This window comes from Schistocerca piceifrons, chromosome 4 (assembly GCF_021461385.2).
Source record: "Schistocerca piceifrons isolate TAMUIC-IGC-003096 chromosome 4, iqSchPice1.1, whole genome shotgun sequence".
Taxonomy (NCBI): Eukaryota; Metazoa; Arthropoda; class Insecta; order Orthoptera; family Acrididae; genus Schistocerca; species Schistocerca piceifrons.
This window is the reverse complement of record NC_060141.1, coordinates 406,665,291-406,678,818: the sequence shown is the minus strand read 5'-3', so window position 1 is coordinate 406,678,818 and position 13,528 is coordinate 406,665,291.

The following is a 13,528-nucleotide window of genomic DNA, read 5'->3' as shown; positions in this document are numbered from 1 at the left end:
CTGTGATACCCCACCAGTCCTACTTAGTGTTGCATTTTGGGTGACCAGCAGTGTATTTGTTGTGAACCAGGTGCAAGCCTTTTCAGCTATAATCTGGGCTGTTTCTTATGTGGTTGAGCTGCAGACCTTCTTTAGTACTAATATGTCACAGTGAAGCATTTTCAGCAGTTTCTAGAATCTTTTCTATGTCAAGAGCAGGAGTGGACTTAATTCCAAACCCTGTGGTGTTCCATACTTTATGCTCCCGCATTGAAAGTTATATTTCTTTCCAGTGGTGAGATCTGCCCATGTGAGCCTTTGGTTTCTCTAAAGATGGTAAGACTCCATCCAAATGAGGTGAGTCAGTCCTTGTACTGGTTCTCATCATGAGTCTGGCTCAGAATGAGCAAGATGCACCATATAAACAAATCTGTTCATGTATCAGTCATGGGAGGCTCAGGCATAGTACATTCCAGCTCTGAGGTTGTGACACTGTTAAGGATGTACTCTTATTACCTTCATTTGGGAAATAAGTCCACTGCCATTGGCAACAAAATGTTGATAACAGCAGTCACCATTGACTATTGTTGATCATAGCAGCACACTGATGGGCCCAGTGCAGCAAATTATTCACAAATTAAATAGTAGTCAACAACAAATGGTTGGCTGCCATACCTCCCAGAACCATACAACTTGGCTGGAGCAGTCATAGAGCAAAGAGATTATCATGGGCACAGGAATACCACCACTGTAAACACAAACCATGGAAAAAGATCACATGAACTAGTAACTCTTGGTACATGCTGACAGTAGAGCATGAGGATAAGTATGAAACCACATGATGTGATGAGTCCACTTGCCAACAGAGCACCATTCAGGCACATGGTAGAGGCTTTGTCACATGGGGGAGAGGGGTGCTTAGGCAGAATGAAATGAGGTCTGAAATGTGCCATCATTTTTCACTAGTGGAAAGACAGATGAACCATTTGCCTGATTAGGTGCATCCACTCGTTCGCCTACAGCACCCCAGAGATGTCATCTTCAGCAAGACAATTCATCACATAACTGTTTCAGAATTGTTTGCTGAGTGGTTCCTGGACATAAGGGTATTTGTGTCCCCTGAAGCCCTCTGCTTCGTTCCACATAACCTGACTTCAATCCTACCCACATCTTTGATGTTGCTGAGTGACACGTGTTTGCCTTCAACTCAACTCTGACCAATTTCCATGAGTTCCTGTAGATTTCACCTGTAAGACTATTTCGCAACATTAAAAAAAAATCCTCATGTAGCCCTAAGGTGCCTGTTATGAACACAGGCATTCCAGCCAGAAGCACAGACAGACCTGAAAGTAGTGTGGACTGGAATAACCATCCAACAAAGATGAGCATTTGCTTTATTAATAAATAAATCGAATACAATAGTGACGATGAGTCAGAATAGAAACAGAAACTATCCAGGCATCAATACCAATAAAACACATGGCAAAGGACAAGAAGAAAGAAGAAGAGATTTTTGCTATCGAAGGAGTAAATATTCAGTTAAAGCAGTGTTTGAAAGTGAGTAATATGCTATGAAAAGGAGGAGGGGTGGGGGCAGAGAGATACTGGAAACTTTGCAGTCTGGTGCTACAGGACAATGTTTCAAATTATAGAGCAAATAAAATAGGGAAGGAAGGGGTAACAGGAAGAACAGACAGTGGAAGAGAACACTCATCAGAAAATGGATAACACAGCAAAATACATCTAATGGCTTGCAAGAACAATTAACCTGGCAGTAAAAGGAGCAACAGAAATGACAATTCATATAGTAAGACCGATATTAGCATACATCAGACAGATTAGAAAAGTGATGCTGAGTGTGTCTGATGTACGCATATGAGAGAATTAGCACATCATTTGTGAATGGGTCAAAATGAGTGGCTATATAATCCGTGAATTGGGTAACAGCTTTCTTTTTATTAAAGTCATTAGTCTCCACTTCATGGCAGGCAGCTAGTTCCATCTCGTAACTCATTGATGCTTTAAAAAAGTTGAAAGTAAGCAATGTCACCTTTCCAGGATTAGTAAACACCGCAATACTGCGTCAATAGGCCAATGACATCATTAACATGGCAAAGATTCGAGCCTCAGGAAAAGAGCTATCTTATTATTTTATTATTGTTGTTGTTGTTGTTGTGGTTGTGGTCTTCAGGCTGTTTTGATGCAACTCTCTATGCTACTCTGTCCTGTGTGAGCCTCATCATCTCCAAATAACTACTGCAGCCTACAGCTTTCTGGATCTACTTACTGTACTCATCTTTTGATCTGCCTCTCAGTTTGGATTCTGTAGAAATATTGGAACACCTGAGGCAATACTGACCTTACGACTTATCTTAGAAGAAAGATTAAGGAAAGGCAAGCCTACGTTTCTATCATTTGTAGACTTAGAGAAAGCTTTTGACAATGTTGACTGGAATACTCTCTTTCAAATTCTAAAGGTGGCAGGGGTAAAATACAGGGAGCGAAAGGCTATTTACAATTTGTACCGAAAGCAGATGGCAGTTATAAGAGTCGAGGGGCATGAAAGGGAAGCAGTGGTTGGGAAGGGAGTGAGACAGGGTTGTAGCCTCTCCCCGTTGTTATTCAATCTATATATTGAGCAAGCAGTAAAGGAAACAAAAGAAAAATTTGGAGTAGGTATTAAAATCCATGGAGAAGAAATAAAAACTTTGAGGTTCGCCGATGACATTATAATTCTGTCAGAGACAGCAAAGGAATTGGAAGAGCAGTTGAATGGAATGGACAGTGTCTTGAAAGGAGGGTATAAGATGAACATCAACAAAAGCAAAACAAGGATAATGGAATGTAGTCTAATTAAGTCGGGTGATGCTGAGGGAATTAGATTAGGAAATGAGGCACTTAAAGTAGTAAAGGAGTTTTGCTATTTGGGGAGCAAAATAACTGATGATGGTCAACGTAGAGAAGATATAAAATGTAGACTGGCAATGGCAAGGAAAGCATTTCTGAAGAAGAGAAATTTGTTAACATCGAGTATAGATTTAAGTGTCAGGAAGTCGTTTCTGAAAGTATTTGTATGGAGCGTAGCTATGTATGGAAGTGAAACATGGATGATAAATAGTTTGGACAAGAAGAGAATAGAAGCTTTCGAAATGTAGTGCTACAGAAGAATGCTGAAGATTAGATGGGTAGATCACATAACTAATGATGAAGTATTGAATAGAACTGGGGAGAAGAGGAGTTTGTGGCACAACTTGACAAAAAGAAGGGACCGGTTAGTAGGACATGTTCTGAGGCATCAAGGGATCACAAATTTAGCATTGGAGGGCAAAAATCATAGAAGGAGACCAAGAGATGAATACACTAAGCAGATTCAGAAGGATGTAGGTTGCAGTAAATACCGGTAGATGAAGAAGCTTGCACAGGATAGGGCAGCATGGAGAGCTGCATCAAACCAGTCTCAGGACTGAAGACCACAAAAAATTTAAATCTATTTTTCTCCTTCAGAAATGCTTTTCTTTTCATTTCCAATATACATTGTGTACTCTCTCTACTTCGTCCATTCATCAGTTATTTTGTTGCCCAAAGATTAAAACTCATCTACTACTTTAAGTGTCTCATTTCTTAATCTGATTCCCTTAGATTTAATTCGACTACATTCTGTTATCCTTGTTTTGCTTTTGTTGATGTTCATCTGATATTCTCCTTTCAAGACATTGTCCAATCCATTCAACTGCTCTTCCAAGTCCTTTGCTGTCTCTGACATAATTACAATGTCATTGGCAAATCTCAAAAGTTTTTATTTATCCTCCCTGAATTTTAATTCCTACTCCATATTTTTCTTTGATTCCCTTCACAGCTTCTTCAATGTACATATTGAGTGACATCGGGGATAGGCTACAACCCCATCTCATTCTGTTCTCAACCATTGCCTCCCTTTCATGTCCCTCAGCCAGTATAATTGCCATCTGGTTTGTACACAAGTTGTAAATAGCCTTTCACTCCCTGATTTTACCCCTGATACCTCCAGAATTTCAAAGTGAGTAATCTAAAAGCTTTCTCTAAGTCTACAAATGCTATAAATGTAGGTTTGTGTTTCCTTAACGTCTCTTCTAAAATAAGTCGTAGGGTCAGTAATGTCTTGCATGTTCCTACATTTCTTCAGAATCCAAATTAATCTTCCCCAAGGTCCGCTTCTACCAGTTTTTTCAATCTTCTGTAAGAAATTCGTCTTAGTATTTTGCAACCACAACTTATTAAACTGATATTTCGGTAATTTTCACACCTGTCAGCACCTGCTTTCTTTGGAATTGTAGTTACTGCATTCTTCTTGAAGTCTGAGGGTATTTCGCCTGTCTCATACATCTTGCACACTAGACAGAAGGGTTTTGTTATGGCTGGCTCCCCCGGGCTATCAGGAGTTCTGATATAATATTGTCCCCTCCCAGAGACTTGTTTCGACTTAGGTATTTCATTGTTTTGTCAAATTCTTCTTGCAGTATTGTATCTCCAATCAAATCTTCAATTCCCTTTCTATAATATTACTTTCATCTCCCTTGTATAGACACTCTATACACTCCTTCCATATTTCAGCTTTTCCCTTCTTTGCTTAGGACTTGTTTACCATCTGAGCTCTTGATATTCATAAAGCTGCATCTCTTTTCCCCAAAGGCCTCTTTAATTTTCCTGTAGGTGTTATCTATCTATATTCTTCTGAATCTTTACATCTGTCGTCTAGCCATTCCTGCTTAGCAATTTTGCACTTCCTGTCAACCTAATTTTTTAAATGTTTGCATTCCCTTTTCTGTGTTGGACAGATGTGAGATGTTTGTAAAGAAATGTAGATGTTAGTAACTATCATGTACCAAAACATGATCTAAGCCACCACACATAAGGACTAAATGACATCGTGTACACAAAACTGAAACACACAAATAAAACCATAAAGATGCCATCTTGTGATGTACAATGTCACATCTGAAAGAATATACCATTGGCTTATGCTGTCCACTAGACCAGTCTTCCTCCTACTTCAGTTGTTACCTCTAAGTAACAAAAAATTGTCACATACATTACAATCCTAGAACATTTACTGCAAGTCCTCAGTCAAAACATCCTTAGAAGCAGCATTATTGGTAAGAGTTACCATGTTTGACAGAATATAAGACACACTTTTTTTTCCTTCGAAAATAGGCCCAAAAACTGGATGTTTCTTACACGCTGGTTGCAAGTTAAGATAGATACCTGTAAGCTCCATTTCTTCAAAATTTCTATGTTTCTACTTGAAGCAAATTCATTGTTAGCTTCCTTGCAGATTTTGAGCATTCCAATTATATAGAGTTCAGTGGATGCATGTACGCCATTGTAAATTGTTTTAAACTGTTTGCTCAAGTTTCAATTACCATTGTGTTTGTGTGGATATCCATTTGTGTCGTACCTATATTGTGGTTTTATTTGCAAACTGGCTGAAAAAAAGCATTGCTATACTATTGCTTTTAAGCTGCAAGTGATTGCACATGTCACAGAGCATGGAAACAGGTCTGCAGAAAGGCATTTCAGACCACCTCCAACTTAAAAATGACAAGAACTTGGCAGAATCAGGAAGTGCACCTTACAGTAAACATAATCCGAGAAGCAGAATTGTTAAATGGCCAGAACTTGAAGCAGAACCCAACACTTGAATTTTAAAGCACCAACAAGAAGAAATTTCAGTTTCTATGAAAATGATAATTCATCAAGTGAAAGCAATATCCAGTAACACAGGGATTGCTGACTTTACTGGATCAACATCAATGTCATGGTGTTCAAGCTTTGTGAAGAGGTATCAGCTATGTATGCAGACCAAGACAAAATTACACAGTTGATGCCAGACAAAACAAATTGTTGAATTTCATCAGTTAGTCATTGATGCAAAGGAAAGAGAAAAGTTTGAACTTTTGAACACTGGAAACATAGATGAGACTCTGCTAACCTCTGATTTGCCTTCTAATAGAACTCTGGATTCCAAGGGCACAAAAAGCATTATGGTTAAAACTTCAGGGCACAAAAAGATTCATTAATGATTCGTTTTATCCTGCTCTGTTGATGAGACTAAATTACAGCCACTTTTGATTCTTAAAAGAAAGACTTTCCCTAAGGAACAACTGCCAGAACAAGTATTTGTCCATGTACAACAAATTGGGGCTACACTGCTCCTATGGGGATTACTTTGCTCCAGAAATGGGAAAAGTTTCAGAGCCCTCTGGGGGAGAAATCTTCAACTAAAATCAATAGCTTTCAGCTTTAAATCATAGATGGCATCACAGTCTTCTTTCCAGTACTTTCTGGGTCTGCCATTTTGTGTTTAGTTGAAGTCTTATTTATTAAACCGAAATTTGTGTTTTAAAAGTTCTCTCTACAGAACAGTATTTTATTACTGAAAGCGTAAGTATATGATCATCTGTTGTAGGATTTAATGGTGAATTAAAATTTACTTCAGCTAATAATGCAGTTGCCTTTGTTTTTCTCTTCTTCAAAAATAAGTAAGTGAGGTTACATTTTCCACAACCACTCATAAAATGGAGCAAACCAACCCCACTCATCTCTATAAAATGTATTTTAATTATATTTCTGTATTATTTCTCATAGATATGGTTTGCGAATATAAGAGAAGACGAGGACCATGTCGATACTTCGATTATTCACCCAAACAGTTGGAGCAATGCCTGGAAAGTATCAAGAATGGTACATTTTCCAAAAGAAATGCTGCACATCACTTCAAAATCCCGGGATGTACGATTTTAAACAAAAACACCCAAATACCCCAGGAATGAAGCCTGTTTTTAATGGAGATGATGAGAATGCGTTTGCATCGTATATAGAAAACATGAGTGATTATGGCTTCCTCTTAAATTCTGTTGATCTGCATTATGTAGTTATATCTTACCTGGATAGAACAGGGTGTAATGTGCCAGCATTTTCTAACAATATACCAGGGAAAGATTGGAAAAAAGGTTTCTTTCAATGACATCCTCAACTGACTGAAACTTTTGCCACCAACATCAAATGCAGCAGGGCAGCTATTGATGAAACCACTTTGTGTAAATACATTGAAAATCTGTTCCATGTAATGAGAGATGTAACACTACCACACATCTGGAATCTAGATGAGACAAATCTCACAGATGATCCTGGTAAAAGCAGAGTTATCTGTCGCTGATGTGCAAAATGCCCAGAAAGCATTTGTAACTATTCTAAATCTAGTTGCTCCATTAGGATGTGTGGCAGTGCAGCGCGGGAACTTTTGTCACCCTATGTCATCTACAAGTCTGGGCAGCTGTGGAACACAGAGATGGAGGGAAGTCTGAAGGGATGCAGATGTAATCATTCAAGTTCAGGATGATTTGATGCATTGTCCTATAGTGACTGGTTTGACGCCATACTGCCGCCCAAGCTGAAGAAACTGGAAGGAAAACAGGTTGTGAATTCTGACAATCTCTCTACACATTTGAACATCCAAATTTTCCAGACATGTAGAGAAAATGACATTCATTTTGTGTGTCTTCCACCAAACTCGACTCATCTCACCTCAACCTTTAGAAACTGCCTTCTTTCATCCCATTAAAGTTGCATGACAGCAGGTACTGTGTGAGTGGAAGCAAACACTTGAAGGAATGAGGTGTGTCCAGTCCCAAGAGGGGGAGGGGGGGGGGGAAATACTGATTTTATTAAGTAATACTAGTCAGATAAAATGAGCAGAGAACAATTGTCACTTCATGAAGTTAAAAGCCTCTGAGTTTAAGCATTGAGAAACCTTAGTGAAGGATATTTGTGAAGGGGAGAGAGAGAAGACACATACGATCAAACCATTCACATTAAGACATTAGTTGAACCGCAGTTGAACGACAACCAAAGTTTTCCATATGTTATGTAAAGTAGGGACCTGATCAAAGGTGTCCAACAAGGCAGAACCCATATGCACCTTGAAAACTCGGCCTTTTATAAATTCCTGAAGTAAACAGGGCAGGTGGCCATAGAAGCCCCACATGTAAAGAGTACTGAGGATACCAGTTCTCCAGCAGGTACCGTAGGCCTTCTCCAAATCGAAAAACACAGCCACAGTCTGGGATTCCCACAGAAAACCAATTCAGGACATGGGTGGACAAAGTAACGAGATGTTCAACTGCAGAACACTGTGCTCGAAATGCACACTGTGTAGTCGTTAGTAAAAGGCAAGACTCGAGCCACCATACCAGCTGTTGAATCATATGTTCCATCACTTTGCTGGTGAGACAGATGGGGTGGTAGCTAGAAGGAAGGTTTTTGTCCTTACCAGGCTTAGATATGGTATGATGTTGGCTTCATGGAGAAAGGTGCTGCAACATCTGAATGTGGACAGCGTCTGGCCCCGGAACAGAGGATTGGGATGAATTGAGAGCATGATCGAGCTCCCTCATAGTAAAGATGGCACTGTAACACTCACGATTCTGAGAAGAGAAGGGTATTACCCGAGCCTCCTCTGCTTGTTTCCAATGGAGGAAGGCAGGATGATAGTGAGAAGAGCTCGAAATTTCCACAAAATGGTGGCCAAAGGTGTTGGACATAGCAACAGAGCCCATGATAATATCACATGCTACTGTCAGGTCAGAAATTAGCGAATGGATCCTAGTCCCCGAGAGCCATCCCAAGTTGGCCCACACGACAGAGGAAGGGGTGGAACTATTAAAAGGACTAGTGAATGAAATCCAGCTAGCTTTTTTTGCTATCCTGAAGAATGTGTCAAGACTTTGCATGCATCTGTTTACAAAGAATGCAGTTTGCCACCGTAGGATGACTGTTAAAACCATGGAGAGCACATCTCCGGGTACGAATTGTGTCGTGGCATGCCTCAGTCCACCAAGGGACGGGGACATGGCGTGGTAAAGAGCAAGTGCGAGGAATGGAACGTTCTGCAGCAGTAAGGATATGTTTGTGGGATGGTCCATCTGGTCATTACAAATGGGGAAATCCTGCTCTTCAAAGGTTGCCAGGGAGAAGTAAAGCTGCTGGTCAGCCCTAGTAAGCTGCCATTAGGGTGTGCACGCAGATGGGGTATGAGTCAGCAAGCGAATAGCACATGCGAAATGGTCGCTCGTGTCAGAAAGAACAGACCAATCAAGATGATGGGCAAGCTAGGCAGTGCAGAAGGATATGTCCAAATGGGAATAGGTGTGCAAGGAGTCAGAAAGGAATGTGGGTGCTCCAGTGTTAAGGTAGAAGAGGTTGAGTTGATTAAGAACATCAGGCATCTCTCGGACAGGTTCTGGGAGAACCCCAAAGGGGATGATGCACATTAAAGTCACCAAGTAGCAGAAATGGGGGAGGTAGCTACCCAGTAAGCCGAAGAAAGTCGCCCTGGTGACATCAAGTGATGGAGGGACATAAATAGTACAGAGAGAAAAAGGCAGGTGAGGAAGGAAATGGCTAACGGCAACAGCTTGAAGATAGGTAGTCAGGGAGATGGGTTGACTATGAATGTCATCCAGTATGAGCAGCATGATGCCCCCGTGAGATGGAATGCCGACTTCAGGGGGTAGGTCAAAACGAACCAAGAAGAAATGTGAAAGCTCAAAGCGGTCGTGAGGGTGTAATTTTGTTTCCTGAAGGCAGAAAACAAGGGGATGCTGGATGATCCTCTTTGTGGGGCCGGAGGCTGTGAATGTTCCATTGAAGGAGAGTCCTGAGGAGAAAGAGATGAAGGGGGTGTCACCTTAGCAGCTGCCGAGTGACAGCCGGCGAAGAGTCGCCACTACAGAGCACAAAAGCAGGAGGATCCTGCTCCATGAGGTCCACAGAAGCATTGGCTTGCTTGTGCTGTCAGTCTGTGGAGTCCAACACAGAAAACCGGTTGTTGGTGTGCACAGGTGACACAGAGGCTGGCCGAGCTAAGGTATCACATGGAAACACCATCAAAGAGGATCTTTGAGTCAGCGAAGGAGAAGACAGTTTGCCTTTGTTGGAGATCTTTGATCCTTGCCAGTTAATGGAGGAAGACTCAGGTGTTTGGCTGGAGAGTGTAGGAAGTCTTCATGGGTGTAATCCTTGTGTCCTTTCTGGCCTACTGGTTGTGTAGTTGGTGGCTTTGCCCCTTGAGGCGAGAGTTTGATGGCTTGTTGCATAGCTGGACGGGGAGATACTGATGCTACCTTGACACTGGGTGATTTCACAACCTCAGAGCTGAATCTGAGGCCGCACGTCTACATTGCAATGTCCTTCACGAAGCGAGGGGTGACAAGAACAGAACTATAGGTGCCAGACAGGAGAACGCAGTGTTTGCGACTAGCCAGAAACTTGCGAGCAACTGGGTAAGGCACTTTTTCCTTCACCCGGATCTCTTGGACAGCCTGCTCATCAAGATACTCAGGATAATCCTGAGAGCAGGCGGCATGGCTGCCGTCGCAGTTGATATAGCGGGGAGGAGGAGGCGGACAATCGCTCTCGTGCGCATCTGTACCCCAGGTCACACATTTGGCTGGATGTCGACAGGATGTTCTAGTGTGGTTGAAATGATGACACGGGTAGCAGCACACTGGGTTCAGAGTGTATGGTCGGACTGTGATAATTTCTTAGCCTGCTTTGATCTTGGATGGAAGCACCACTCTATCAAAGGTAGCAAAAAGAGTGTGGATGGGCGCTAACGAGGAATCTACCTTTTTCATTACCTGATGAACAGCAATGACATCCAGATCAAGGAAGTAAGATTGGATTTTGGCCTCAGTCATATCGTCAAGGAGGTGAGTGTAAATAACACCATGCGGAAAAAAAAAAGAAAAAAAAAAAAAAACAACTTCGAACATAGCTGCTAAGGTTCAGTGACCGTTTCAGAATTATATTAGAACAAATAAGCCCTCAGTCACAAATATTACGTCAAAATTGACCAGGTTTCGACGCTACTATGAGCGTCATCTTCAGAATTAGACTAACTGTTCTAAAACTTATTAGGTGACACAGTCATGTCATTTAAATATATGAGCAAAATGTTGCAAAGCGATATGAAATGGAATGAGCATGGGAGGATTGTGATAGGGAAGGCAAATCGTCGACTTTGGTTTATTGGGAGAATTCTGGGAAAGAGAGGTTCATCTGTAGAAGAGACTGCATATAGGATGCAAGTGTGACCCATTCTTGAGTACTGCTCTGGTGCCTGGGATACACACCAGGTCAGATTAAAGAAATACTTCCAAGCAATTTGGAGGTGGGCTGCTACATTTATTATTGTGTGTTTGAACAACACACGTGTTACGGAGCTGCTTTGGGAACTCAAACGGGAAACCCTAGAGGAAAGTTAAAGTTCATTTCGAGGAACACTACTGAGAACATTTGCAGAAATGGCATTTGAAACTGACTGCATAACAATTCTAATGCCATCAACACACATTTTGAATAAGGACCACGAAGATAAAATATGAGAAATTAGAGCTCATATGGAGGCATATAAGACAGATATTTTCTCCTCTCTCTTTTAGCGAGCTGAACAGGAAAGGATACGAATAGTAGTGGTACAGGGTCCCCTCCTCCATGCACCATACTGTGGCTCGCATACTACGTATGTACATGTAGATGCAAATGAAGACATGTGTCGGTATGTGTTGGTTTTTGGTGAACACTATTTTCCAGAGTACCATCATGTTTTTTGTAAACCATTACTTCCAAAAATGAAAGCTTCCAATCACTTTCAACCTCCATGTAAATGTAAAGCTGAGACAAAGACAGCTGAAAATCAAATAAGACGATTACACTCAAGGGGTCTGACAAAAAACATGCTGTCAACGTATCTCTAGAACACTAGGGTGGTGCTGCAAACACAATCCTGGGGCATTACTGGTGGTGGACGGGGCATGCGCCATGTATGATATTGGGGGCCTTTATAGGATGATGATTTCCAGTCTCAGCATCAGTTTTCAGTGGGACACAGCAGCAGCATCATCATCATCTCTCCTCAAGATGGTGGACAGATGGCTCTCTGAAAAGTTCAGTCAACCTGATGTTAGGATCTACCAGCAAACCCAAGGAAACTAACAAGAATTATTACACCAGGAAATCCCATGCAGTCGTATGCTCAACTGTTTTCATTATTAACTCAGCCTATTAAATGACCTTCACTGTTGTGTCATAGGCATCCTCTAGTATTTCCCAAAAAGGTGTCACTGTCAATGGTTGAATAGTATGGTCTGAAAGCAGCATGAAGGTTTCAAATATGGCATTAAGATCACGTAACTAGAGGTGTTGAAACTTTGCATAAATCAGGAGATTGATAAAAAATAGCTTTTGATAGCAATATGTGGTTACAAATCATAGCATCTGGTCTGTAAGGGCTTGTGACCACTACATTAGTATGACAGCTGGGCCATTCTATGCCAAGTGGTCTAATTTTGGAAAAAGTTCCTGCATCACCACCACAGATTTTGCTGAAGTTTTGTGTGAACATTCACACATGCTCCTGAGGTAAAATTTTACTCATGGCAGCAGCAGCAGCAGCAGCAGCAAAGTGTGCTAACTTTGGCAACATGCAATCTATCAGCATGAGCGCAGTGATTTAGGTGGATCAATGTTTTAATTAAATCATGGGAGGAGGTAGGTGGATCAATGTCTTTTAGTTAAATCGTGGGAGAAGATAGGTGGACCATTGTTTTTTAATATACTGAACGTGCGACTATCATGAATAAACAAAGGTAAAGTTTTACTTTTGGCAGCATAATACTTGCACAAATATAGTCGTTTGTTTCACCCTGTAGCACAGCTTTCAACAGTGCACAGTTCTTGACAACTTAGAGACTATCTCCAGCAACATTTTCTTGAAAGAAAATAAACTTGCCCATCTTGTACAACATCTTGCACTATCTTCAGCAAAATAAGAATAAAAAACAGATTTCTTCAGCAATTTTAATATGGGTAATTTGAAGCACAGTCTCCTTCAAAATGTGTCCTTATATCTCCAGAAGTAAGTGATGGATCAATCTGAAACTTTGTACATAATAACTTACCAATACAAGGTCTTAGATCATAAAACATCATTCTCCTACCATTTTCCAATAGTTTACAAACTGAGGGCAAAGTTGACCATTTTTGTAAAAACATCAAAAATGAGTCTTACTAACAAACTCTTTAAAGCCATTTTCATTAGAAAGACCATGTTCCAAATCACCTAAAAGAATATATTTGGTTTTGCAATGTGAGCTTATAAGACCCTAAAAAAAAACCATGACAAGGCAAAGCGGCATTGAAAATACACCCATAGATTCAAACAAATCTGACATTTTATTTGTTCTACCATGCGTAGTATACTCTAGTGAAGAGAACATCAAGAAGTCCTGAAGACTAGGAAGTGAGAGTGAATCATAAAAACTTGAAAAAACTTCAAAAAAAGGATCTCTTTTCTCACAGCTCATCATGACATATTTCAACTTGTTTCTCTGCTATAATAACTACAGATTTAAACTGCTATAATAACTACAGATTTAAACTGCTTATAAACCTTAAAAAGTTTAACTGAGTATTATCAAGGAACTGGAGACCATGATAGTACAATTGTGCA